We start from the raw sequence: 6,977 nt of genomic DNA on the forward strand, positions 1-6,977 counted from the left end.
TCTCCTCATATTGTGTGTGGCTTTCCTGTGTCCTCTGGATTTTTCTGGCAGTCCACAAGCATACAGTTAAGCTAACCAGTGTGACGGACTGGCATCCCGTCCAGGGTGTAGCCCAGCCTGGTGCCCTGCGATGGACTGGCATCCCATCCAGGGTGTACCCAGCACTGTGCCCTGCGATGGCCTGGCATCCTATCTATGGTGCATCCTGCCTAGTGCCCTGCAATTGACTAGCATCCCATCCAGGGTGTAGCCTAGCCTAGTGCCCTGTGATGGACTGGCATCCTATCTATGGTGCACCCTGCCTAGTGCCCTGCGATGGCCTGGCATCCTATCTATGGTGCATCCTGCCTAGTGCCCTGCAATTGACTAGCATCCCATCCAGGGTGTAGCCTAGCCTAGTGCCCTGTGATGGACTGGCATCCTATCTATGGTGCACCCTGCCTAGTGCCCTGCGATGGACTGGCATCCCGTCTAGGGTATACCCCGGCTTAGTGCCCTGCGATGGACTGGCATCCCGTCCAGGGTATATCAGTGCAATGTGTCCTTTGCTGCCTATGATAAGTTCCAGACTCCCTGTACTGGGTAATTCCTTTGAATAATGGGACAATTAAACACAAAGTGGTTATTTCTTTGCATTTAAATTTTGTAAATGGAGGCACTAATAAAAATGTCAATGACAGCACAATACACAGCTGATTTCTCAACCATCAGTTTTATCCACGTAACTATGATAAAGTTACTGTTGTAAGAAAAATCCTATTTTGAGGAAAAAAATTGATTCTGTGTGGGGTGGGGTGGCCTATGGCCTATTGAGAAAACAGCTGCATGGATCCAGTCCCATTCATCTCAGGAATTACAGAGAAACAAAAACTGATTCAGTGGTGCCCAAATCTCCATGTTCATACATAGGTTTTCCTTCCAATTTCCTGGTCCAATAATTTTATAAACTTCAGATAATGCTGCAGGCAAGGTTTTTAAAACAGGACCTTTTCGAGCTTGTCACCATGCTGAAACATGCGAAAATGATCCAAATTAACAGCCGTGAAAGATTCTGGATCTCCGCAGTGTGCAAAGGCTATAATGAGGATTGTCTAACCGTTTTTTTTGTTTTACCAGATTATTTAATTATATGTACTTAAAGTACTGCTGTTTCGATCTTATTGTTCAAGATGGCACAGGTCATTAAAGAAAAGGTAAGGAAATCAAATCTTCACAATTAAATATGACCCTGTTGTCTCCTTCCGTGATTAATTATGATGAGTTAATCCATTACCAGGTGTCCTCTTGTGGGGTAACTCGAGCTCCTGGTTGTTGTAAAAGCACATGGAAAAACCAGAAACCCTGAGCGTTGCATGATGCCTGGCTTCCTGCCAGCAATCACACACTGAATTCTGGGAGCTCTTTCCCACGATCATTAAAACTAGATCCTTTCTTTTCTGAAATGTCGTCCATTCTGTCTAAATGTGAGCTGCCTGCTCTCAAATTGTCAGGGAAAATGAAGGAACCTCTTCGCTTCTCTGGTGATCTTTGTCCCACCGTGTAGCGCAGTATGTCGCTGCAGAGGCCGGCCGGTACACAGGGGGGGGGGGCTAATGGTTTTGTGGCTCAGGTGGGGGGTGCTGCCATTTATGATGAAACTATGACATGTCTGAGCATGTCACTCTCAGGGGGGGAGGAGCCAAACATTACCGAATTTCAGTGCAACCGAACCCCTGTAATCTGCCTTCATGGACGACACAGGCGACCGCCTAGGGCGTCATCTTCTGAGGGGGTCTTGGCTTAGAAATCTGTGAGGGACATGTACAGTACTCTCCAAAACCAAAGGCTCTACTAGCCTCCTGACAAAAGAAATGCCACTTATTGCCATGCCACCCCCTAAATCAATTGCCATGCTGCTGTTGTGCAAATGTAATTCTTGTCTATGGATTTTCTATGAGTTCTTTGATCGGATTCCATACATAACTCTAGCCTTTGGCTTACGGTACAACCATGATTTTGCTTTTTCAGCACAGGAAATGCCGTAATAGCTCTCTAATTGTAGAGCTTACCTTGTGACTAGTGAGCCAGATGTATACCACAGCATAGGTAAAACAAAACAGGCATATCTCTGTCAAAGAGTCTGCACGTGGTTGTGTGTTCATGCACGTATCACTGGGGTATTGTTCAGCACGGTTTATTTTTAACACGTGTTGATTATTTTCTGTCCTATGCTCAACTCACGACCATGTTCCCTTGGTTTTGTGAGAATGAAAGACAGCAGAGGAGCAGAAGATTGTTTACCTGAGATTCCTGGTGCAGGCTGAGATGGTGACTCTGGGTGAAGGCTGAGATGGTGACTCTGGGTGAGGGCAGAGATGGTGACTCTGGGTGAGAGCTGGGATGGTGACTCTGGGTGAGAGCTGAGATGGTGACTCTGCGTCAGGGCTGAGATGGTGACTCTGGGTGAGGGCAGAGATGGTGACTCTACGTGAGAGCTGAGATGGTGACTCTGGGTGAGGGCAGGGATGGTGACTCTGCATGAGGGCACCTGACTCCTTCATGCATTTGGTCACATCAGTGGGTCTCTATATCATAAATGCTCTGATACCTTCTGCAATAGTGTAAAGTATATCTTTTGTTTTGCCATGGTGGGCTTGGTGTCCCCTGGGGACGGTTGAGTTCCAGGTGTTCTGCAGTTCCAGGTGTTCTGCAGTTCCAGGTGTTCTGCAGTTCCAGGATTCTTGTGGACTTTTCTTGAGACTCAACAATGTGGGAAGCAGGATGAAACTTCATCCCCACATTTTACCTGATGCTTGGCAAATTTCCCACTAAAACAGCAGATTCCTCGGCAAGCAGCTGCCGGATCGGAGAGGCTAAACGGGACACCAACAAAGCCCCCCCCCCACCCCCCCACCCCCGCCAGCATCTGTCTCTGTCTTACTTCCCACCTCTGCACAGACTCACCCTCCTCCCCAAGTCCCGAGAGAGGCAAGGAATGCCCTCTCATTTTTCCTCCGCAGAAGAGACAGGAGACAGGCCAGGAGAGTATGTTTCATTAGTCATACGGTTGTCCTGGGAGCTGAGACAATAGCACGCTGACACGGCGAATGGCAGGGACCCCCTCCTCATACCCTTTCTCCCTCCCTGGCAAGATAATTCCACTTGTACAGGGCTCTGTATAATTTTAGTACAACTTTGCACTATGTGTGCATGAATAAAAGCATTCAGCCTTACCCGCATTTAATGCATTTCAGCACATTTTCAGCCACAGCTTGTACTCACTGCATAAGTCAGAAGGCAGCCAGTAACATTATTAGAGGGCCCAAGTCCTGCAGCTGTAATGCATCACGCTGTGATGACAGTTTCAGAAGGAACTTCTGCATCATAATGCTCCCGACAATGACTCTGCATGCTGTGCCTCTTTGCTTGTTTATGCGATTTTCCGTCACCGGCTATTGTGGCTCCTAATGTCACACTTGACACTCTTCTTCCTCCCCTTTACGGTATAACAGCCCTATCAGTGTCGGTGTCTGTGGGGGGGGGGGGGGCTGGCATGACCCCTTTACGGTATAACGGCCCTATCAGTGTCGGTGCCTCTGGGGGGGGGGGGGGCTGGCATGACCCCTTTACGGTATAACGGCCCTATCAGAGTCGGTGTCTGTGGCGGGGGGGGGGGCTGGCATGACCCCTTTATGGTATAACGGCCCTATCAGCGTCGGTATCTGCGGGGGGGGGACTGGCATGACCCCTTTACGCTATAACGGCCCTATCAGCGTCGGTGTCTGTGGGGGGGGGGGGGGGGCTGGCATGACCCCTTTACGGTATAACGGCCCTATCAGAGTCGGTGTCTGTGGGGGGGGGGGGGGCTGGCATGACCCCTTTATGGTATAACGGCCCTATCAGCGTCGGTGTCTGTGGGGGGGGGGGCGGCTGGCATGACCCCTTTACGGTATAACGGCCCTATCAGCGTCGGTGTCTGGGGGGGGGGGGGGGGGGGGGACTGGCATGACCCCTTTATGGTATAACGGCCCTATCAGCGTCGGTGTCTGGGGGGGGGGGGACTGGCATGACCCCTTTACGGTATAACGGCCCTATCAGAGTCGGTGTCTGTGGGGGGGGGGGGGGCTGGCATGACCCCTTTATGGTATAACGGCCCTATCAGCGTCGGTGTCTGGGGGGGGGGGGCTGGCATGACCCCTTTACGGTATAACGGCCCTATCAGTGTCGGTGCCTCTGGGGGGGGGGGGCAGGCATGACCCCTTTACGGTATAACAGCTCTATCAGCGTCGGTGTCTGTGGGGGGGGGGGGGGGGCTGGCATGACCCCTTTACGGTATAACAGCTCTATCAGCGTCGGTGTCTGTGGGGGGGCTGGCAGGACCCCTTTGTGCAGCTGTTGTCAGTGGGTGCAGATTAGCCCCCATTAGCTGGGCTGATGAGGGAGTGTTGGCTGCTTGCCAGACTCTCCGTGTGCCAGCCAGTGACAGATGATGTGGCTGTAGAGCTAAAAAACGACGATGGGTCTGACCTTGAGGTAGAACAAAGAAGGTGGTGAGCTTTCCCTATGCAGTACCTGAAGGGGGCGCCAGAGGAGTGGAGGCACGTGCAAAAGGGGTACTGTCAGTAACCTATCAGCCATGCTAAACATTACAATATCTTACCCCTAGTACTTTTACATTCTTACAAAATTTTCAGCATAATACAGTATAGTTCTGAAGTATGGAATAGCTCAGTGAACAGAAAAATATATTAAAAATACATTCATCACCCTTCAATAGTTTGGGGTCACTTCCTTGTTTCCAAAAGAAAAGCTATTTGTCATTTAAAATACCATTAAGTTAATTGGAAATACGGTGTAGATTATTAATATTATAAAATGACTATTGTAGCTGGAAATGGCTGATTTTTAATGCAACATTTAAATTGCCGTAGAGAGTCCCATTACCAGCAAACGTCAGTCCTGTGTTCCAGTGGCATGTTGCGTTTGCTAATTCAAGTTGATCATTTTTAATGGCAAATTTGATCATTAGAAATCCCTTTTGAAATTATGTTAGCCCAGCCGAACACTGCTGATTAAAGAAGCAATAAAACTGGCCTTCTTTAGATTAGTTGAGTATCTGGTGCATTAGCAATTGTGGGTTCGATTGAAGACTCAAAATGGCCAGAAACAAAGTAAGTTCAGTAACACTTAAACCAATCATCATAATGCATTATAGATACCTTCTTAATGCATTATAATGCATTCATATTGTATTATAAACCCAGCTCTAACTATATATAAAAAGGCGCAGCACATTATAGCCATATTTATTAAGCATTATGAATGCTTTATGAAGACCTCATGTATAATGCACTATAAATACCTTCATAATGCATGATAATGGCTTATATCAACCATTATAATGCATTATGAGGTTATCTATAGTGCATTATAGAGGAGAACCTCATAGAGTATTCATAATGCATAATAAACATGGCTATAATGTGTTATGCCTTTTTATAAATAGTTACAACCATGTTGATATGAAGGTATCTATAATGCATTATGATGACTGCTATAAGTAAAGTATTACCGAACTTTCTTCTGAAATTCATCACGTCTTTTCTATTCCATGGGAGATTTCTAGGTGACACCATACTTTTGAACGGTACAGTAGGAATTCTATGATATCTGCCCAATGATGGACTAGCATCCTGTCTAGGGTATTTCCTTTCTAGGACAGGTTCCAACTTGACACCTTGATCTTGTATTAGATAAGTGGTTAAGAAAGAAGGATAGAGTGTGATAGAGTGTGTGGTGACACATGGTTTCTCATCCAGGTGACACGTGCTGGAACGTGGCCAATTCCTGTGACGGCATATGATATCACAAAACGGCTCTGTGTTCCAGCTGGGGGCGCTGTGGGTCAGGGTCCCGGCCCGCAACCGGATGTGGAGTCCTCACTGCTGGCTGTGCCCCCCCCCCCCACGTGGCTGAAACCAGCTTAACTCGCCTCTCAGCTATGAGATCACAGCACACTGCAGGGTGCACAGGGTGAATTACACCTTTGGGGGATTTAACACACTGACCTGCTCCAGGACTGCAGACTGCAGTGTTGCTTCATTGCCCCCGTCTCAAGGCAGACGCTTTCTTCACGGCATTTCAGAAGATGATGAAATGTGAGGTGAGAAATATGAAATAAATATGTGAAAATTCCAGAACCGGGTGGGGGCTGTTTAGCCTGAGGGAGGCTGTATTTTGGGTTGTTTGCGCCTCACCGTCTCTACATATCGAGCCCCCCGCAGATGGGAAACTTTGTACTGGACTATTCGCTGGCTCCGTCCCATCAGCAGGCTGCGTGCAGAGGGGGGAGAGGAACGGTTCAGAGGGTCTGACAGGTGTGTGGACATCAGGGCAGACGAACAGAGTCTGCGTGTGAGAATCAGTGGCAGAGTACACTTGGTATGTCAATTCTTGAGTTAGATATACCGGATGAACTAGGACCCAAATATCCGAACACTATTTTGGATTATCTGAACATATATCAAATTAAAAATGACATAAATCCGGGGTGAAAAGTTTCTAACCCTTTCCTTACCTTCTGGGCATCCTAATGGCCAACTAACATGGCCAGACTCGCCTTATTATAACCGAATGTATAAAAACAAAAACAAAAAAAATCCATTTAAACGTTTTATAATTACCTTCCATTACTAGTTAACTACTTTTATGGGAAAAACGCATAGAATAATATTATGGTTCTGCAGGTTTTGGTGCATTTTTGCAAGTCGTAATTTTGTTATAATTTATAATAGGATATAATAGGTTTCCTGTTTTTGAACTTTCACCTTCTGTTTCTGCCTTTTTTTACAGAACAAATTAGGTTTGAGAATGGAGGGATGGGTATCTGCGTAGAACCTGAAACCCGGCTCTCCCTAACGGCCCGTAAGGGTGGGGTCCTATTCTTTTGTTACCATGGTCCTTCAGGGAAGCAACTGGGTGAGGTCTGTCAGACTAGG

Source organism: Paramormyrops kingsleyae, chromosome 21, assembly GCF_048594095.1.
Source record: "Paramormyrops kingsleyae isolate MSU_618 chromosome 21, PKINGS_0.4, whole genome shotgun sequence".
Lineage (NCBI taxonomy): Eukaryota > Metazoa > Chordata > Actinopteri > Osteoglossiformes > Mormyridae > Paramormyrops > Paramormyrops kingsleyae.